General features: G+C 41.2%; 1 protein-coding gene across 3 annotated transcripts in view; it reads left to right on the top strand.

Moving 5' to 3' along the window:
• stmn2b (stathmin 2b) overlaps nucleotides 1–23,150 on the top strand; it is a 51,403-nt gene that overhangs the window by 16,911 nt on the left and 11,342 nt on the right. The gene's annotated exons all lie outside the window — the stretch shown is intronic.

The following is a 23,150-nucleotide window of genomic DNA, read 5'->3' as shown; positions in this document are numbered from 1 at the left end:
TAAAAGTAAAAATAACAATGCCCATGGTAACATACCCATCGCCAGCTGGACTTCGGTGTACCTCCAGATGCCATCCTGGCTTAGAATCACCAATTCTCAGTCCCTGAAACTCGACTGGCAGCATCTCACATGGCTGTATGAACAAAAGCCATCACCCTCCTGTAGCTGTGCATGCAGCTCTCCGCACAATAAACATTCATAATACCAAGAAATAAAAATAAAATTCATAATGATAAACAAAAAGTAATCCACACCTGGGCGCATGTCAAACGTATGAAATTGAAAACTGGAACCTGCCGAGCCTGTCCTGAAAACGATCACATTTACAAACTTATTATGAAAAGTAAGGGGTTAGTTGTTAATGCATGTTCACAGACATGACACAAAATTCTCCAAGACTGCAGTTGACAACCTGCAAAGTAAACACGAGTTTAACAAATAAAGCACAATCTGCTCCCTGGGTTGCTGTTAGAGGCTGCAATACAATTAGGTAAAACATCAAAACAAACCAAGTCATCACAAATTCCGTCACATACATTTTGTCACACTGTCAGGTAAGTCCAGAGTTGTTGTCATACTCTGTCTTGGCTCAGAGTCTTGATTGTCAATGCTTGTATAGTCATAATCTTGAAATGGGCCTTCTCCATTGAAGTCTTTTGTTGTCAATGGTACCCCAGAGTTAAAGTTAAAGTCCCAATGATCATCGTCACACACACATCTGGGTGTGGTGAAATTTGTCCTCTGCATTTAACCCATCCCCATGTGATTTTGATCCATCCCCTGGGGGAGAGGGGAGCAGTGAGCAGCAGCGGTGCCGCGCTCGGGAATCATTTGGTGATCTAACCCCCCAATTCCAACCCTTAATGCTGAGTGCCAAGCAGGGAGGCAATGGGTCCCATTTTTATAGTCTTTGGTATGACCCGGCCGGGGTTTGAACCCACAACCTTCCAGTCTCAGGGCGGACACTCTACTACTAGGCCACTGAGCTGGCCACAGAGTAATCCTAAACCCATATTTAGTCCAAAATTAGCCCTGATCAATCTTGCTTTTTCAAATCTGTAGTATCTTTGTTTTTCAGGTGAGAGGAATGTTATCCTCTGCTGTGATCACATCACCCCAACCTTGAATCACGTTAACCATTCACAATACACAAACACCACACCACAAGTACAGACTTGACATTCATACACCATTACAGACAAACTGTCATCCCACGACACACACATAAAAACATACAATATTGAATTGTAAAAGGAACCCTCCTTACGCAAAATTTTCTCCTCAAATAAAATTTCCCTTTTTTTATTTTAAATCCAAAATAAATATCTAATTGTCTGGTCTCCTGTCCTCTCCTGTCCTCTCATCGTTTGTCAATATGCATAATGCTGGAACATGATTTAACTCCCCATTTAGTTTGCTCACATCTCACACTTAGACTATTTGACACTTTGTGTTGAGCTGTAACTTCAATATTTCCACCTTCCCATATTTCTTCCACTAAACAGTTCCATTTTGCTTTCAGTTTAAATTCATCCCTCCAAATAACTACCTCTGGCAAAGAACCAAAAATTTATAGAGCATTTCCTTTTACTGTTACCTTGTTCCTTTATTCATCTCCTCACAAGCATTACTGACCCTCCTAAAAAATAATACTAAAAATAATGTTTAAAAAAAAAACAATATACACAGCCGACTCGTATCGGTTGCCTGGCCGATCCAATCGACCCTGACCTTAGGCAACCGTACAAAGTCCCTAAGCGTCTACTACTGAGGCCACTCCGGCATCCGTCCTGCTATATCAGCGACGCCTTCGCCTGTTTTTTTTTTTTTTTCCCTTCACGAGTCCCCGACTCATATCGGTGGCCTGGCCAATCCAATCGACCCTGACCTTAGGCGACAGCGCGCACAGTCCCCAAGCGTCTACTATTGAGGCCACTCTGGTGCCCATATGCTAGCCATTGGCATCCCACAAGTTCCCTACGGTGTGAGCGCCCTTCGTTGATCAGACGAAGTCCTCACCACCTTTCTCTCTTTCTTTTTCCACAAGTCACTTTTACCAAGTGTTAGAGATTTGCTCACTCCAACTTATTTTGCAAGAACCACACGGGAGACAAGTAAGTCCTTTTAGACACCTGTAGGTGGAGAGTTCACTCGCTCAAGGAATGAAAATCTGAAAGTCTCCTTCCTGCAAGGGCATATTTATTAGGAGGAACAGAGTGGGGGTGAGAGTGGACAGGTTTGGTCGACCCCCGGCCTCTGGTGAGATCAGAGCAGGTGGTGTTTTACGATGTTGTGGGAAACAGAACAACTTTGATTGCTTCCTCTGCAGCTGGTCACTCAAGCAGAGGAAGCAACCACTTTATTTTACTGCGTTGTGAGAGCAAGACAAGATTGGTTAATCATTATAGTCTACATTCCAACATAATCCTATGATAAAGATAACCTGGAAAACCCTAACATCTCCCTCCTGTTTTATCATACGATTATGTCACCCCAAACAACAAAGACAAGTAAGAAAAAACATATATATATGTATAATGAAGAAAGAAGAACAGCAAAAATAAAAACAACAAACAATGATAGCAACACCTTCCAGTGAAGATGAGGCATCACCTTAATACCCCAGATCAAACTTATTGTGTAAGCGAAAAACCTGCCGGCCAGATGTCATTAGCAGGAAAATTCTTACACGGTCCCTTTGCCTAAGGCGACCAGAATGCTAACAATAATAAAAAAAATAAAAAGAAAAACAGAAACAGTACATCATTGTATCCATCACTTGCGAAGCATTTTTGATGGTCAAATCATCAAGTTTCTGTAAAACATGCTCAACAGAACAGCATCTACGCAATCCACGTCTCATTATCATTATCAGATCTGTCACGTCTAAGAAGTTGTATATGTGCTCGTGTTTTCGTCAGCTGATGATGTTCTAGTCTGTAGGTGAGGTCTGTCACACACACTGGCGCACACACTCGTGTCCAGTTGGCAGGCAGCATCGGACAACTCTTGTGACCACAAAACCACGATCCGTTCTGAACAGGCACGTGCACCCATAGAACGCAGGTGAGGCAGTGCTTCTGAAACTCTGGATGAAGTAGGTCCCGTCCGATGGTGCAGCCATGTCGGTAGTAGAGCCCTTACACCTTGAAAACGGCTCTCTCATCCTGGCACACAGCGGTGATGTCCAAAGCTCCCATCCAGTTTCCTCCTGGAGAGCAGTCGTCGTTAATGCATTTGTGGGTCCTCCAACCTTGGATGCAACATGTGTAGTCAGCAAGACTTGGAATGGTCCCTCCCGTCGTGGCTGGCCCAGTTTCTTCTTTTGATGACCTTGATGTAGACCCAGTCTCCTGGATTGATGGGGTTGTCGACCTGTGAGGAGGAAAGATTAGGCGGCAGTAAATTTGTCTTTGACACAGTTTGAGCGTCCTGATCATATAATCTGCCAAGGACTGCTCTTCATCTGTTGCTTGCAACTCTCGTAGTCAATTGTAGTGGCCATTTAACTGGCAAATAGGAGTGTTTGCGGGAAGAGTTTCAACACTTCCTAATGATTCCCTTTAACCAAAGACTATTTATGACAGGGGCGTTCCCATTTATTGCCTCCTGATGTAAAAGAGATTGTCTTATCCATGCCTTCTTTCTCCTCACACGCTCGCACCCACACAGGGTGTGCGCACACACACACGCACGCACGCACGCACGCACGCACGCACGCACGCACGCACGCACGCACGCACGCACGCACGCACGCACGCACGCACACACACACACACACACACACACACACACACACACAGACAAAGGGATTCTAATCCATCTCTCATGTAGCTTCTTTTGATAGAATCTCCTATTGGTAACTGTATAGCAGACGTTTTAGCATATAATCCCATACTCTGCTCTCTCACTTCTACTTTTTCATGATTGTGTGAATGTCAAAAATTGAACGTACCTAACTTTCTGACCATCCAACCTCCACTGTGGTGCAAAAAAAACTTACTATTGTATTGAGTAGGTACATTGAGCAACCTAGCTTCCTCCTGACTGCCAAATGTCCTGTTCTAAAATTTATATAACTCGACCTCTACGTCTTAAGCTTGATGAGCCAAAATATCAGATCTTGCTCTTGTTTCCTACCGTTTTAGCCTATTTGTTTTATCCAAATCCCTTCAATCTCTGATTATAATGCTTTTCTCTGTAGCCCTACGTATTTTTCAAATTTGTATTTATTTATTTATCAAATCTCCTCAGTTCTGTCAAACTCAGTGCACAATGAACCTCCCTTCCACTTTGAACCAAGCTTCACCAAATTTGGTAACGCCGCAGCAAGGAGTGCGATTTGGTTGTCGGACACTCCAAGTCCATATCTTTTTGCCGCACTTCACCCTCTCAAGTTGGTGTTCTTTTGTTGTTGCTTCAGAGCGACCCCATCCATCACGCTTGAATGAGTCCATTGTTCAAATGAGTCAATTTTCATCATTGTGAGTTCCTCCGCTTTTCACTGTCTTTTCCGTCCCCGAGGATGTTGTATTTCCTCCGGAGTGTACTTGTCCTCCTCCAAGCACAACAGCAGTCTTTTCTTGTCCTTCGCCCAAAGGTCAAAGGTGCTTCAGAGCCAGGCACCATTTTGTGGTTGTTCACGGCTGCAGGCGAAGTCTCGGATTGGGTTTCAGGGACTCTGACACTGAGAATGACAGGCTGGGACATCAAACTTGTAAGACTATCTCCAAATGTAGGTGCTTCCATCAATTTGCTGGTAACGTTTGTTTACCAAACTTCAAATTCTTCTAATAACAGCGGTCTCGTTTTTATATCGTAAATCCTGCAACTTATCCTATTTTTGAGCTACATTTTATCTATAGTTCCAATTTAATCGGACAGTATGTTGTCTTCAGTATCATTATTGAAAATCAACTCATCGAGGTCTGCGTTCCACATCAAGCCCTGATCTGTATGTCTTGACCTCTCACATGTTATTGTCATGCTTGCTCAAAAATGTGACTTAGAGTATGGTGCTGTGAATTCTCAATCTCCCCAATGAAATTGGATCCCACCTCGTAGTTCTTATCGTTCTCATGTTCCTGTTAGCCTGCAATTGTCCAAATCAAAAATGTTTTCTTTTAACTGTCTTTCTTTTGAACCTCTAAATCTCTCGTGTTGCTAACCTATCTTCACCAGAACAAAAAAAATTACCACAGTATAACACCAAATGTATTCGAAAATTCATTGTCATAAAGTGTTGTATTATTACTATCTTCCACTATCTGTCCTACTCACTCCCTCCTTTTGAGGCTTGGCAATGCCCATGCCTCACACCTTGACAAACTTTTTGGGAGAATGCGTTCTTTACTACTTACGATTCCATCATCATTTAATTTGACTTTCTGTCCAAAACGCTTCTCAATTTCCCAGTTCACACATCTTCTGCATGTGTTACTGGTTCTCCAGTTTTTTTTCTAGTTAATTATCAATCCAAAAGCTACGTGTTTCTTTCTAACATTCAACCTGCTCAAAATCACTCTTTCATCAAAGTCGCTCTACTAATTTTCCATAGTAGTCGCCAACAACTTCAACCATTCAACCTTTCATTCAGGCAATCATTCATCAATGCTCATCATATGTATCTCACACAGTCTCCAAAAAGGATTCTTCCTATAACATTGGTCCCGATTCAACCAAGCTCACCACACAACATTCAGATATCATTTTCAACTCAGGTTTCCTGGTAGAACAATCCACCAATTCAAAAAAACTTAACTAAAACAAACAATTGGCAAATTAATCTGAATTTTTTCTTTGTTTTTAAATTTGAAGAACTCAATCTCTCAGATTTAGCTTGCATTTAGAATTTTGTATAATCTTATAACACAACCAATCAATTATTCCTATTAAATGTAGCATTGCAAAATCTTAAATTCACAATTTAGCTTCTTCCAATTCCTGAAAGCATGTTCTGTCGTTTTTTTGTTTTTGTTTTTGTTTTTTCCTTCGAATTTCTCATGTGGGCTCGACACTTAACATGCACTAGTGTGGATTAGTTTCTGCTCGCAAACAGATTTCTCTCTTTTTCCTCTCATTTTTATCTTTCAAATTGTTTCTGTTCTGCGGTGTAAATTGAATAGACCACAGTCTAGCAAGTTTTTTTATACTAAAACTTTAGCCAATGTTCATCATTTTAACATATACGCACACACATGCACAGCTCTCGCATGCAAAAGGTAGTTCCCAGCAACAATGATTCGTCACAGGCTGGCCATTTCCTGTGGTCGATCATGAGCTGGTCCCTCCCATGCACACGAGGACAGCACATTCTAATTTTATTTATTTATCTTCTAGAAGCAAGTTGCATTCCTTTACCACTTGATTTGCATATTTTAACTTCAGTGTAACACAATTTGAGCTCTAGTCATTTGTAATTTGGGCATGCAAACAGCATTGTCATACTTCTTGGATGGACAGGACTTCTAATAATCTAAAAAAAAAATTCTAATAATCTGACAATGACATGTTTTGCTGTCATATGGGCATCTATTCTTTCTTTCTCTGTATGAGCATAAGCAGTCAAAGAGGAGGAAGCTTGTCATGCTAAAAATTTGGCTTTTCCTCTGCTCCTTCCTCCGCCCTTTGATTGGTATTGTTTTGCAAAACGACACTCTCGTGCAAAGTGTCCTCGTCTCCCACAGTTCCAACAGTCGTCTGAATCTGATGAGGGTTTTGATTTGAATGGTGGCTTGCGACGTTGTTGGTATCTAACTCTTCCTCTGCCCCTTTGGGAACTTTGGTAGAAGATCGTTGTATCTTCATCTAGATCATTATCATCATCTAGATGAAATACATCAGAACTTTTGCCTTTCTCAATCCCTTTATCAGCGTCTCTGGGCCACTGCATGTTTTTTGTAAACCAAGCAGTGTCCGCTTCCACCAAGTGTTTCCTCGCCCAATTGCCTAAGTCAGGGGGGAAACCAGTGAGGAGCGCAATTTTAAGATGTTGCTGATAAGCACTCTCATCTGCATCATTGAATGGGATGCCACTATGTACCCAGAATTCTTTTTCAAATCTCAATTGAATGGCGGCCTCATCACTTTTCAACTTTCTATCTTTTGTCTTTTGGATTTGTTCTCTTCTTTCTTGTGAAGCTTTCAACCACACTGTAGCACTTCTACCACTTCAGCATGTATTGCATACAATTAAGAAATCTACTTGCCATGAACTTCTCATCTCAAAGAAGAGCAGAGCAAGAGATTTACCGTTCTTATTTCCCATCTTAATTTCAGTAGTTTAAGGTTTTACAATTTTTTTCAATTTTTTTTTTCTTTGAGGATCCTCAATGCAGGTTTAAATTGACCTTTCAACAGATTACTAGCCTGCTTTATTGCCGTGGATCAACGCTAGAACTGCTTTTTAGTCAATTTATCCTACCAGTCACACACTCAATTACACAAACTCCAGCGCTTTTTTTTTTCAGGCCTATCCAGGGATGGGTGTAAAACCCTCCCAAACAGCTTTGGAAAAACGGACAAAAGAAAAAATCTACGCCCTCCTTCAATTAAGAAAAAGAAGCTCTGTTTTTCTTAGCCCGTTTCTTCCACTGGGACTTGCACCCAAGCTATTCTTTGGCTTGGAAAAACATACAAAGAAAAATCTACGCCCTTCTTTGATTAACAAAAAAGAAGCTCTGTGTTTCTTAGCACATTCCTTCCACTGGGACTCTAACCCAAGCCAGATCCCTCAGCTCGGAAAAACAGACAAAGAAGAGTCTACACACTTCTTCGATGAACGAAAAAGAAGCTCTGCCTTTCTTAGCCTGTTTCTTCCACTGGGACTTGAACCCAAGCTGGCTCCCGTGCACCTCTACGTGTTACGCGTTTAACAACACAACACAACACAACACAACACAACTTCAGGCCTTTAACTTACTTGTCCCCTGGTTCGTTGCACTGCCGGGTCCCGTCAATCCACCTCTGTCAGACGAAGGCAGACCTAAGATGCTGGCCCAGCGAAGAATTTCCTTCCCAGGTCTTTCTCCTCCAGGTCCTCTTAATGGACGCTGGCTTGTCGACAATGCAGCACGTCCTCCTTCGTCAGCCAGATAGCGGGTATGAGGGATCCGGGTCATGGCACCAAAATGTTAGAGATTTGCTCACTCCAACTTATTTTGCAAGAACCACACGGGAGACAAGCAAGTCCTTTTAGACACCTGCAGGTGGAGAGTTCACTCGCTCAAGGAATGAAAATCTGAAAGTCTCCTTCCTGCAAGGGCATATTTATTAGGAGGAACAGAGTGGGGGTGAGAGTGGACAGGTTTGGTCGACCCCCGGCCTCTGGTAAGATCAGAGCAGGGGGTGTTTTACGATGTTGTGGGAAACAGAACAACTTTGATTGCTTCCTCTGCAGCTGGTCACTCAAGCAGAGGAAGCAACCACTTTATTTTACTGCGTTGTGAGAGCAAGACAAGATTGGTTAATCATTATAGTCTACATTCCAACATAATCCTATGATAAAGATAACCTGGAAAACCCTAACACCAAGTTCCACACAAGCCTAAATATCTATACAACAACCCTTCCTAAACACAAAGCTGAAATTATTAATTTTGTGTTCCGCTTTCACTCCACAACATTGCTGAACTGGGAGAGAGAAAAAGGTTCCCCCTACCTTTTGTGCTGATCAGACTGCAATATTGTTGAGCAAGAGCGGAGAAGGAAGAATCCTTTCCTGGAGCATGCACTCTTCCCTCTGAAGAAATCACGTCGGATGGTCACCATTTGTTGGATTTTGTCCACAATTTAGGGAGCGCGCTGTTAGGGTTTTCCAGGTTATCTTGATCCTATGATTATGTTGGAATGTAACCTGTAATAATTAAACTCGCCTGTCCTGTCTTAACAAAAGTAGAACAAAGTGCTAAGATCTTTTGAACTGATTGACCAGCTGCAGAGGAAGCAATCAAAGTTGTTCTGTTTCCCACAACATCGTAAAACACCCCCTGCTCTGATCTTACCAGAGGCCGGGGGTTCACCAAACCTGTCCACTCTCACCCCCACTCTGTTCCTCCTAATAAATACGCCCTTGCAGGAAGGAGACTTTTCAGACTTCATTCGATAATCGCTGTTCAGACAGCGACGAATGGACTCTCCACCTGCAGGTGTCTAAAAGAACTTGCTTGTCTCCTGTTTGGTTCTTGCAAAATAAGTTGGAGTGAGCAAATCTCTAACATTTTGGTGCCGAAACCCGGGATCCTCATACCCACCATCTGACCGGCGAAGGAGGACGTGCTGCATTGTCGACAAGCCAGCGTCCATTTGGAGGACCTGGAAAAGAAAGTCCTGGGAAGAGAATTCTTCGCTGGGCCAGCATCTTAGGTCTGCCTTCATCTGACAGAGGTGGATTGACGGGATCCGGCGGTGCAACGAACCAGGGGACAAGTAAGTTAAAGCGCTAAAGATACGGCTTTGGTTTGTCCGAGCTATGAGATTCGGCTTTGGTTTGTCCGAGCTATGAGATTCGGCTTTGGTTTGTCCGAGCTATGAGATTCGGCTTTGGTTTGTCCGAGCTATGAGATTCGGCTTTGGTTTGTCCGAGCTATGAGATTCGGCTTTGGTTTATCCGAGCTATGAGATACGGCTTTGGTTTGTCCGAGCCATGAGGCTTAAAAAAAGCGCTGGAGTTAGTGTGATTGAGTGTGTGACTGGTAGGATAAATTGACTAAGAAGCAGTTCTAGCGTTGATCCATGGCAATAAAACAGGCTAGTAATTTGTTGAAAGGTCAATTTAAACCTGCATTGAGGATCCTCAAAGAAAAAAAAATTGAAAAAAAAAATTGTAAAACCTTAAACTACTAAAATTAAGATGGGAAATAAGAACGGTAAATCTCTTGCTCTGCTCTTCTTTAAAACGAGAAGTTCATGGCAAGTAGATTTCTTAATTGTATGCAATACATACTGAAGTGGAAGAAAATGTATGGAGTACAAGGAAATTTGAAATGTGGAAGAAGTGGTAGAAGTGCTAGAGTGTGGTTGAAAGCTTCACAAGAAAGAAGAGAACAAATCCAAAAGACAAAAGATAGAAAGTTGAAAAGTGATGAGGCCGCCATTCAATTGAGATTTGAAAAAGAATTCTGGGTACATAGTGGCATCCCATTCAATGATACAGCTGAGAGTGCTTATCAACAACAGCTTAAAAATGCGCTCTTAACTACTTTCCGCCCTGAAATAGGCAACTGGGTGAGGAAACATTTGGTGGAAGTGGATGTTGCAAGTGTGACAACAACTATGCAATGGGCCAGACATGCTGAAAAAGTGAGCAAAAAAGGCAAAAGTTCTGATGTATTTCATCTAGATAATGATGATGATGAACTAGATGAAGATACAACAGTCTTCTTCCAAGGGTCCCAGCTAGGCAGAGGGAGAGGTAGAGGCCAACAAGGTCGCAGGCCGCCATATAATTCAAAACCCCCACGAGATTCTGACAACTGTTGGAACTGTGGGAGACGAGGACACTTCGCACGAGAGTGTCGTTTTGCAAAACAATATCAATCAAAGGGTGGAGGAAGGAGCAGAGGAAAAGCCAAATTTTTAGCATGACAAGCTTCCTCCTCTTTGACCGCTTATGCTCATACAGAGAAAGAAAGAATAGATGCCCATATGACAGCAAAACATGTCATTGTCAGATTATTAGAATTTTTTTTTTTAGATTATTAGAAGTCCTGTCCATCCAAGAAGTATGACAATGCTGTTTGCATGCCCAAATTACAAATGACTAGAGCTCAAATTGTGTTACACTGAAGTTAAAATATGCAAATCAAGTGGTAAAGGAATGCAACTTGCTTCTAGAAGATAAATAAATAAAATTAGAATGTGCTGTCCTCGTGTGCATGGGAGGGACCAGCTCATGATCGACCACAGGAAATGGCCAGCCTGTGACGAATCATTGTTGCTGGGAACTACCTTTTGCATGCGAGAGCTGTGCATGTGTGTGCGTATATGTTAAAATGATGAACATTGGCTAAAGTTTTAGTATAAAAAAAAATTTGCTAGACTGTGGTCTATCCAATTTGCACCGCAGAACAGAAATGATTTTGAAAGATAAAAATGAGAGGAAAAAGAGAGAAATCTGTTTGCAAGCAGAAACTAATCCACACTAGTGCATGTTAAGTGTCGAGCCCACATGAGAAATTCGAAGAAAAAAAAAATGACAGAACATGCTTTCAGGAATTGGAAGAAGCTAAATTGTGAATTTAAGATTTTGCAATGCTACATTTAATAGGAATAATTGATTGGTTGTGTTATAAGATTATACAAAATTCTAAATGCAAGCTAAATCTGAGAGATTGAGTTCTTCAAATTTAAAAACAAAGAAAAAAAATTCAGATTAATTTGCCAGTTGTTTGTTTTAGTTAACTTTTTTTTAAATTGGTGGATTGTTCTACCAGGAAACCTGAGTTGAAAATGATATATGAATGTTGTGTGGTAAGCTTGGATGAATTGGGACCAATGTGATAGAAAGACTCCTTTTTGGAGACTGCGTGTGAGATGCAAATGAACATCGATGAATAATAGCCTGAATGAAAAGAAATTACAGGTTGAATGGTTGAAGTTGTTGGCGACTACTATGGAAAATTAGTAGAGCGACTTTGATGAAAGAATGATTTTGAGCAGGTTGAATGTTAGAAAGAAACACGTAGCTTTTGGATTGATAATTAACTAGAAAAAAAAAACAAAAAAAAACTGGAGAACCAGTAACACATGTAGAAGATGTGTGAACTGAGAAATTGAGAAGCGTTTTGGAAAGAAAGTCAAATTAAATGATGATGGAATCGTATGTAGTAAAGAACGCATTCTCCTAAAAAGTTTGTCAAGGTGTGAGGCATGGGCGTTGCCAAGCCTCAAAAGGAGGGAGTGAGTAGGACAGATAGTGGAAGATAGTAATAATACAACACTTTATGACAATGAATTTTCGAATACATTTGGTGTTATATTGTGGTAAATTTTTTGTTCTTGTGTAGATAGGTTAGCAACACGAGAGATTTAGAGGTTCAAAAGAAAGACAGTTAAAAGAAAACATTTTTGATTTGGACAATTGCAGGCTAACAGGAACATGAGAACGATAAGAACTACGAGGTGGGATCCAATTTCATTGGGGAGATTGAGAATTCACAGCACCATACTCTAAGTCACATTTTTGAGCAAGCATGACAATAACATGTGAGAGGTCAAGACATACAGATCAGGACTTGATGTGGAAAGCAGACCTCGATGAGTTGATTTTCAATAATGATACTGAAGACAACATACTGTCCGATTAAATTGGAACTATAGATAAAATGTAGCTCAAAAATAGGATGAGTTGCAGGATTTACGATATAAAAACGAGACCGCTGTTATTAGAAGAATTTGAAGTTTGGTAAACAAACATTACCAGCAAATTGATGGAAGCAGCTACATTTGGAGATAGTCTTACAAGTTAGATGTCCCAGCCTGTCATTCTCAGTGTCAGGGCCCCTGAAACCCAATCCGAGTCTTCGCCTGCAGCCGTGAACAACTACAAAATGGTGCCTGGCTCTGAAGCACCTTTGACCTTTGGCGAAGGACAAGAAAAGACTGCTGTTGTGCTTGGAGGAGGACAAGTACACTCCGGAGGACAGACAACATCCTCGGGGGACGAGAAAAAACAGTGAAAAGCGGAGGAACTCACAATGATGAAAATTGACTCATTTGAACAATGGACTCATTCAAGAGTGATGGATGGGGTCGCTCTGAAGCAACAGCCAAAGAACACCAACGTGAGAGGGTGAAGTGCGGCAAAAAGAAATGGACTTGGAGTGTCCGACAACCAAATCGCACTCCTTGGCGTTACCAAATTTGGTGGAGCTTGGTTCAAAGTGGAAGGGAGGTTCATTGTGCGCTGAGTTTGACAGAATTGAGGAGATTTGATAAATAAATAAATAAGAATTTGAAAAATACGTAGGGGTACAGATTATAATCAGAGATTGAATGGATTTGGATAAAACAAATAGGCTAAAACGGTAGGAAACAAGAGCAAGATCTTATATTTTGGCTCATCAAGCTTAAGACGTAGAGGTCGAGTTATATAAATTTTAGAACAGGACATTTGGCAGTCAGGAGGAAGCTAGGTTGCTCGATGTACCTACTCAATACAATAGTAAGTTTTTTTTATACCACAGTGGAGGTTGGATGGTCAGAAAGTTAGGTACGTTCAATTTTTAACATTCACACAATCATGCATAGGAGTCACAAGGCAACAGTTAACAAGACAATGACTGCAATAGGGGCCACCTACGACTGCACCGACATGGAAAAGTAGAAGTGAGAGAGCAGAGTATGGGATTATATGCTAAAACGTCTGCTATACAGTTACCAATAGGAGATTCTATCAAGAGAAGCTACATGAGAGATGGATTAGAATCTCTTTGTCTGCGTGTGTGCGTGCAGATGTGTGTGTGTGTGTGTGTGTGTGTGTTCACACCCTGTGTGGGTGCGAGCGTGTGAGGAGAAAGAAGGCATGGATAAGACAATCTCTTTTACACCAGGAGGCAATAAATGGGAACGCCCCTGTCATAAATAGTCTTTGGTTAAAGGGAATCATTAGGAAGTGTTCAAACTCTTCCCGCAAACACTCCTATTTGCCAGTTAAATGGGCACTACAATTGACTACGAGAGTTGCAAACAACAGATGAAGAGCAGTCCTTGGCAGATTATATGATCAGGACGCTCAAACTGTGTCAAAGACAAATTTACTGCCGCTTGATCTTTCCTCCTCACAGGTCGACAACCCCATCAATCCAGGAGACTGGGTCTACATCGAGGTCATCAAAGGAAGGAACTGGGCTAGCCACGACGGGAGGGACCATTTCAAGTCTTGCTGACTACACATGTTGCATCCAAGGTTGCAGGACCCACAAATGCATTAACGACGACTGCTCTCCAGGAGGAAACTGAATGGGAGCTTTGGACATCACCGCTGTGTGCCAGGATGAGAGAGCCGTTTTCAAGGTGTAAGGGCTCTACTACCAACATGGCTGCACCATCGGACGGGACCTACTTCATTCAGAAGTTCAGAGGCACTGCCTCACCTGCATCCTATGAGTGCACGTGCCTGTTCAGTACGGATCATGGTTTTGTGGTCACAAGAGTTGTCCGATGCTGCCTGCCAACTGGACACGAGTGTGTGCGCCGGTGTGTGTGACAGACCTCACCTACAGACTAGAACATCATCAGCTGACGAAAACACGGGCACATATACAACTTCTTAGACGTGACAGTTGTGATAATGATAATGAGACGTGGATTGCGTAGATGCTGTTCTGTTGAGCATGTATTACGGAAACTTGTTGATTTGACCATCGAAAATGCTTCACAAGTGATGGATACAATGATGTACTGTTTCTGTGTTTTTCTTTTTATTTTTTATTGATAGCATTCTGGTCGCCTGTGGCAACGGGGCCGTGTAAGAATTTTCCTGCTAATAACATCTGGCCAGCAGGTTTTTCGCTTACACAATAAGTTTGATCTGGGGTGTTGAGGTAATGCCTCAATTTCACTGGAAAGTGTTGCTATCATTGTTTGTTGTTTTTATTTTTACTATTCTTCTTTCTTCATTATACATATATATATGTTTTTCTTTCTTACTTGTCTTTGTTGTTTGGGGTGACAATCATATGATAAAACAGGAGGGAGATGTTAGGGTTTTCCAGGTTATCTTGATCCTATGATTATGTTGGAATGTAACCTGTAATAATTAAACTCGCCTGTCCTGTCTTAACAAAAGTAGTAGAACAAAGTGCTAAGATCTTTTGAACTGATTGACCAGCTGCAGAGGAAGCAATCAAAGTTGTTCTGTTTCCCACAACATCGTAAAACACCCCCTGCTCTGATCTTACCAGAGGCCGGGGGTTCACCAAACCTGTCCACTCTCACCCCCACTCTGTTCCTCCTAATAAATACGCCCTTGTAGGAAGGAGACTTTTCAGACTTCATTCGATAATCGCTGTTCAGACAGCGAAGATTGGACTCTCCACCTGCAGGTGTCTAAAAGAACTTGCTTGTCTCCTGTTTGGTTCTTGCAAAATAAGTTGGAGTGAGCAAATCTCTAACACGCGCTATCTCAAAAGCCATTGCCAATCACCTGTTATCCAGTTTACTCACTGCGTGCTTGTTTGATTTCTTCAGATTTAGGAAAATGCTGAGACACTGAAGCAGAAATTAGACTTACACAGGTTGGTTGAGTTCAATCACAATTCTTGTTCAGAAAGCTCTGTTTTCAGGAAAGTACAATACAGCGCTGGGCCTTTCAAGAGCGGAAAGTCTCCATTCAGAAAAGGCAATGTTCAAGGTTCTTTGGTCAGCTTATATTCAGTTGCACACGCCAGTGTGGGCCGAGTTTGATGGGTGATGAGTCTTTGGGGCGGGGCAAGTTCGCAGGAGAGTCTGATTCCATGGGAGTGGGTGCTGGTTCCGTGAGAGCTGGTTCCGTGGGGTTGGGTGCTGATTATGGGCAATTCGATGTGTGGGGGCTGTTGTTTTCCTTTCCATCTTTCAGCCTTGACGATCATCTTTGGCTGGGCTGTCTCCCTCTGGCACCTGCTGGTTTTATCTCCAAGTGACCTTCCTGTAAACATTCTCCTCCATTCTTGCACATACACTGTTCCACCTCATCCATTCATCATTCTTTCAATTTTGTCATTTTATACGGAATTATGTGAGCTTTTGGCTGTGACATCATCTACGTATTTATTAATGTTCCCTGACTATGCAAAGTTTGTACTCACCACTTACCATGTTTTTGTTTGTTTGTTCTTTTAATCTCCATGTACTTGCTTACGTCATCATATTCTTAGTTTAATCATGCTTTCAACCATATCTTTTCTTTGTTAGGCAAAATATTTCCCTCTGTCCAGAACGTTCACTAGTAATCGAAAACTGGCGTCTAAGCATTAGTCAAAACATAAGATAGAATCAAGTACTGAACATTTTTAGACGACTTTGGCAGTGTCCGTGATTTAAAAAATCATTAGGCATGCATTAAGCAGTTCCTTAAGGGTCATTAAGCTATTTAGGCAATATATCAAAAAACATTTGTTATTTCAAAGTGCTTAGAAATATATATCAGATCATAGTTATAAAAACCTTTCTCATTACCACATCAAAAATGTCTAGTTATGTCTTCTTTATTGATTTGGTGTGTAGGTATAATTATATGCTTAAAATGTGTTTTATTTATTTAATATGTGAATGTACTTGTCTGCTTATGTACTTTATTCAATGAGGTTTGAGCATATCTGTTTTTGTAGCTTGGCAGGACTTTTTGTATTTCGACCCCATTCCTTCAGCGTCTTTGCTCGTGTTTAAATTCAGCTTCCGGTAATTGACACAAAGTCCCTGTTTTTCTTCCTTACCACAGCTATTGGCGAGGAAAACAGTGATTCGGACTCGCAGATTATTCCTGTTTCCGTCAGCTCTTGCAAATGCTGACGTACTGCATCGATGTCTTGTGGTCGTATTGGTCGGGGTCTGTGTTTGAAAGGAGTTTCATCACTTAGTTTGATTTGGTGCTTGACTTTGTCAACCGAAATCTGTGTCATGTAGTGCAAATACTTCTGGCATAGCACTCAGCTTCTGTATGATTCGCTCCTTCCATTCAGCAGAAATTGGAGAATCAGAAAAATTTAGATTTAGCTCTGTGGACTTCAAGTTGGATTTCTGCTTGGTTTGCATCACTTCTTGCACACCATGCATTTCTGCAATGACACTTTTTTGCAGGAATACTTATGTCATGTTCACTTTCATTCCTTAGGACAACTGCAAGCTTTTGTGAGCGGTTTTCAGGAAGGGTAAGTAAACAATTGGTGACTACGACACCACCAGGCAAGGAGATGAGGAAGGTGACTCGACCACTATCCACTTACCTGGCGTTTCAGTGTTCACATGGACTACTCCCTCCAAAACTCGACTTTGACCAGCAGGAAGTAATTCAGGTTCTTTTCCCGACAGTGTGACAAGACCAAGACTGCTGTCATCTTTCATTTTGTGTCTCTGTTGTAACACGCTCAAGACCACTCTGTAACCATGTAGGAGGACACGGAGATCTGTATCAGTCAAGGGAAGGCTTTCAAAAAGAGGGTCAAGCGTGTTAGTGCCAATCAGGAGAGAAGACTGGACACTAGAGCGTGTGTCTGGAACAATTAGTGCAAGGGAGGACACAGTGAGTTCAGTTCCAAAACAGTATTTTGGAAAAGTGATAAACACCAATGTAGCCTGAATATGGAACAATTTCACCATTTGCGGCTTCGATTTCCAACAGATCTTGTATTGGATGGATTGTCAGGTGTGAGAAATAGCTTTTGTAGAAAGACTGGGATACTGTGGTTACTTGCGATCCGGTATCAAGAAGACAATGGCAAGCTTGTCCGTTGATTTGTACTTGAGCAGTGTATTTAGCTCCAATCAGACCTTTGGGAATTTTCACAGTGGCGAAGCTGTTGTGGAAGAATTGTCTTTTGGCTTTTCGTGAATGTTCAGTGGGACTAGTTTCCGTTTCAGCACTCATTTGTCCCGCCATGAGTGCTACTTTCAGTTTAAAGGTTGGGTCTGGTTGTTTTGCTTATCCCAAAGTGACTGTTTCTCTCTCAACTGTTTCTTTTTTTTAGCAACTAATTGGATTTGGCTCAATAGTACATGTCGAGATGGTGACCATCTTCACCGCACTGGAAGCAGTACCAAGGCTTTGGTCTTTTACTTGCAGCTTGAGGTGGCAAGGGAGCTTGTTCGGGTACTTTGTGTTCAGGGTTTGTCTTAGTATCAGCTGACGGTTAAGTCTTTTCTTGCTTCTTTGTGGCTTTAGCTTAGTGATGTGGCTCTGGAGTTCAGCGATTTGTGCTCTTAATTCTTTGAAGATGTCATTTTGTGGAATTTCCGTTGGTTGTCCTTTTTGAGGTTTCAGTCGTGTCAGTTTAGTTTGTAGTTCAGCTATCTGGGTTTGCATTTCAGCAAGGTCAGTTTGCATTGGAGGATCTGAGATGTTCGCGCTAGCAGCAATAGACTGTGCTGTTACTGTTGGTCTGGTTGCACCAAAAAGTTGTTTCATATGGTTGTCTTCTTCTACTCTCAACTGTAGAAGGTATTTTACCTGAAAACTGTCTGAGGCGGAAAGAATAATTTATCTGTGAGACAGAAGCTTCACTTCGCACTATGTGTTCCACAACAACTTTTTGAACCTCTGGATGAGTTAAAAAGCGTGCTGGTATGTGAGATGGTTGATCACTTTGTGGTTGGTTAACTGTTACAGGAGAACTGAAGCTTATATTCGGATTAATTGGTTTCATAGTTTCATCTTGAGATTGGTCAGTGACTTCTGGTGGTCTTTCAACAGTGGTTGTTGGCTCATTTTGGTTCTCTGAGACGGAACTCATATCTTCGGGTGTTTCTGGGTTGCTTACAATTGACTGAGCACATTTGGAAAAGTGTTCATGCAAAACATCTTCGAAAGATTTGCCACTTATTTTGGCAATTTTCTGCAGTTCACTGAAAAAGCTGTGGGTGGCGCTGTTCATAACAGTTGATAGGTACTCAGTTGACAGAGCTCTGATGTTCAAGTGTATGGGGCAGTAAAGGTTCAAGTGCGGTCAAGGCAGCGCTGCTCTCATATTCCACAATGACATTTTTGTGGTAGGAAGACTGGGGTTCATCTCTTTGAATTGTTCTAGCAATCCGCCCGCACCTACTCAGGAAGTCAGTTAATTCTTCATCAACATCAGTGTCAGTGATCCCACTAACTATAACTGAGTTTGGGGTTCTAATATTTTCTTTATCAATGACCTCCGTTTTTTTCCGGCTTGGTCTATTTTAAGGTCTGGGTCAGGTAATAATATTTGAATTAACCACCACTCCTGGCTGGCTCGCCACTTCTGTAACACCTTTTTGTTTTTGACAGTGCTTACAGTAATTTAGATAATGGACCAGTTCTGAGTTCGACTATATTTGTAGTGGTGATAGAATAAGTAAAATAAATGACCACAGACCAAGGTTTGAATTGAACTGCCGGCTTATTTTAGTAGGGAAAATAGTTGACATACAATTTACAAACAATAGAAATACAATTTACATTTAAACTCAACATTACTTGAAGAAAATAATTTCCCTTTCAGTTAAACTTTTCAGTTTAAGGAATTTTAGTTTCAACCCGGGTTGTTTTATTAATTCTAAGGTTCAGTCTGTTTAGTTACCTCACTTTGTGTTGTTTGAATAACATTCAGTACAGGTAAGTAATTCGAAAGTAATAGTAAATCTAATTTGAGTTCAGTTAAAGCCACTTTTAAATTCCCACCATTTCACTGATTTTGTTCAAACCAATCAATATTTCAATAACACCCTTACAGCATCATCACATACGTATATAGTTCACAAAAATAAAAGTGACAAAATGTACAAAACTCAAAACAATTCAGCAAAAGACTGAAAAACTTTCAATATCCAAATGTCTCTATATCCCTTCAGTTGGCTTCTCCTGATTTTCCTGAATAGACAGTCAATCCTTTCCGAATCCACTTCGGTGTAGCACAGGAAAAAAATAGATAGATACGACCAGGTTCGATGAACAACGTCCAGCGAGTGCTCTCCGCTTCTGCGTTTGAGACAATTCAAAGGCCTCTTTGGTGGCTCGCCATCTTGCGACTCGCACAAGAAAATCAGCTTCGTTATTAATTCAGATGTTTCTGAACCAACTCTCGTGAATCAAGTCCCGTTCCGCACTTAGTGCATTACCAAGGTGAAAAGAAAGTTTAAAAACAGGAAAATAAGTCCATCAAATACAAAAAAAACTTTATATAATCTTATTTCACACTCTCTCTTCCCTTTAGTTTAACGTACTTACTCCCGTATTTCGCACACCTTCGTCGTCATCCCGAAAAAGAACGGCGGGAAAAGAAAAAAATAGTTTGCATTTTAGGTCACATGGGTCTTTTCATTACGTCATCATGTCTCCTTCAAAATAAAAATGCATGTTCACACTTTTATCGTTTTAACAAATACAAAACATTAATAAAATAATGAATTTGTATTGTTTTAATAATTTAAATTCTTTTAATCTGTGTTGGTCTGTTTAGAAGATTATTTTTATTAACAGGCTCTTATTTTACAAGGCTATGTTAACCTGGGTTACAGAAGCCTTTTCCAATGGCAACTAGCAGACCTCACTTTCTTGACACGTGTGCATTCAGCACTTTTTTACGCACTGAAGCTAGCAGCTAGCAGCTAGCAACTAGCTCATTTAAAGCCCAAGTATCACGGTAATAAATTCTACTGTTTTACGTTTTAATAATTTAGTTGTGGTCCACATAAAGTTGAACAGTCATGCTTTTGTCTGAATTCCTCGTTTTGATACCATCACAGGTCCCTATTTTCTACTTGAGAGCAAGCTGTTTTGGTGCGGTCTCTTTAAATGCAAATGAGATACTTCACACCACACCCTTTTGGCCGCAAGATCTACGCCTCCCTTTCCGGTCGACATTTGTAGTTTTTTTTAGACGAGGTAGTGTTTACTTTTTAAACGAGGTAGCGTTTACTTGCGCCGCAAATGTGTGTGTGTGTGTGTGTGTGTGTGTGTGTGCGTGTGTGTGTGTGTGTGTGTGTGTGTGTGTGTGTGTGTGTGTGTGTGTGTGTGTGTGTGTGTGTGTGTGTGTGTGTGTGTGCGCGTGTGTGCGTGCGCGTGTGTACGTGCGTGTGCGCGTGCGTGTTTGTGCGTGTCGTGTCCGCCGTCTGTGCCCATGTGTACTGGGAGGCCAAAAAGCTCTGGGTGCTGTATCCGTGTTCTGATTGAACAGTTATGTTTATGTAAAATAATCAGAGGATTTGCACACATATGAACATGAAAAAGTATGAGTTTGTCTTGTTGGATTTTGTCCACAATTTAGGGAGCGCGTTATCTGCGCCTCACAGCAAAAGCCATTGCCAATCACCTGTTATCCAATTTACTCACTGCGTGCTCGTTTGATTTCTTCAGATTTAGGAAAATGCTAAGACACTGAAGCAGAAATTAGACTTACACAGGTTGGTAGAGTTCAATCACAATTCTTGTTCAAAAAGCTCTGTTTTCAGGAAAGTACAATTCAGCGCTGGGCCCTTCAAGAGCGGAAAGTCTCCATTCAGAAAAGGCAACGTTCAAGGTTCTTTGGTTAGCTTATATCAGTTGCACATGCCAGTGTGGGCCGAGTTTGATGGGTGATGAGTCTTTGGGGTGGGGCAAGTTTGCCATGGGAGTGGGTGCTGGTTATGGGCGATTCGGTATGTGTGGGGGCTGTTGTCTTCCATCCCGTCTTTCGGCCTTGGCGATCATCTTTGGCCGAGTCCTCGGCTGGCTCCCTCTGGCACCTGCTGGTTTTATCTCCACGTGACCTTCCTGTGAACATTCTTCTCCAATCTTGGACATACACTGTCGTACCTCATTCTTTCAATTTTGTCATTTTGTACGAAATTATGTTAGCTTTTTGCTGTGACATCATTAATCTATTGCTGTTCTTTTGATACTTCATGTCTTTGCTTATTCTTAGTTTAATCATGCTTCCAACCATATCTTTTCTTTGTTAGGCAAAATATTTCCCTCTGTGCAGAGAGCGTTCAGTAGTAATCAAAAACTGGCGTCTAGCATTAGTCAAAACATAAGATACAATCAAGTACTGAACGGTCAAGACGACTCTGGCCGTGTCCATGATTTAGAGAAAAACATCAGGCATGCATTACACAGTTCCTTAAGGGTCATTAAGCTATTTAGGCAATATATCCAAAAACATTTGTTATTTCAAAGTGCTCAGAAATACATATCAGATCATAAAGTTTATAAAAACCTTTCTCATTACCACTTATCAAAAATGTGTAGTTATGTCTTCTTTATTGATTTGGTGTGTAGGTATAATTATATGCTTAAAATGTTTCTTTTATTGATTTAATATGTGAATATACTTGTCTGCTTATGTACTTTATTCAATGAGGTTTGAGCACATCTGTTTTTGTAGCTAGGCAGGACGTTTTGTATTTTGACCCCATTCCTTCAGTCTAACTTAACAAAATATGTACACGTTGCTGTTTCTCCCACTTTACTACGAAGTAGGGTGGGCTGGCCAGTCTCCACTGAGTGTTTACGAGCAATGCCAAAACGAAAATGCACGTTCACAGAAGAGTTGAATAAAAAAATTCCATGCTTTCGCCAGAGTTGTGATCCTTATGAAGCTGAGTGCTTGACATGCAAGGTAGGCACTTATGTGTCTGTGGCAAGTAAAGGTGCCAACGCACCCCGCAAGAGGAGGACTGAAGAGAAGCCCTTTTTTTTTCTTCAAATGCACCGATGGCCATATTTCTTTTGTCTTTTTTTACTTAGTGTACTACTATAAAACTAAAAGATGTCGATGTACACATATGTTTTTGTTAGTGTAAATATATTTTTGTCATTGTATTTATGTTGTTTTGTGTTATTCGGGCCAATAAATGGAATTGCTATACCATGTCATTTGTGTCATAACATGACACAAATGCCCCCCAAAGAAAAAAAAAAATGACCGCGCCCCCTCCAAAAAATGACCACGTCCCCCTCCAAAAAAAAAAAGGTGTCCTCTTTTTCAGAAACCCAAATCTGGTCACTCTAGAGAAGCTAACGAATGCATTGAACATATTAGTGTTCTCCAAGAATTAGGGTGACCAGATTTGGGTTTCTGAAAAAGAGGACACCTTTTTTTGGGGGGGTGTCATATTTTTGGGAGGGGGGGGTCATTCTTTTGTTTTGTTTTTTGCGGGGGTGTGGGGTCTGTATAGCAATTGCATTTATTGGCCCGAATAACACAAAACAACATACCGTAATTTCCGGACTATAAGCCGCACCGGACTATAAGGCGCACCAGCTAACATTCAGGGATATTTTAGTTTTTTTCTTACATAAGCCGCACTGGACTATAAGCCGCACGTGCACATGAGTTTTTTACAAAGAAAGCCAGTACACAGAAAGCCGTAAAAATCCATAAATACGCCGCGCCGCCATTTAAGCCTCAGGGTTCAAAGTAACCTTCTGAATAAAATGGATTAAAAGTTCACATTCATTACAACTTGTTTTTGGTGAGCAAAATGTCAGAAGAATTGAATTTAAATGC

Source organism: Syngnathus scovelli, chromosome 19 (genome assembly GCF_024217435.2).
Source record: "Syngnathus scovelli strain Florida chromosome 19, RoL_Ssco_1.2, whole genome shotgun sequence".
In the NCBI taxonomy this organism is placed as follows: Eukaryota; Metazoa; Chordata; class Actinopteri; order Syngnathiformes; family Syngnathidae; genus Syngnathus; species Syngnathus scovelli.
This window is presented reverse-complemented; position numbering and strand designations above follow the sequence as displayed.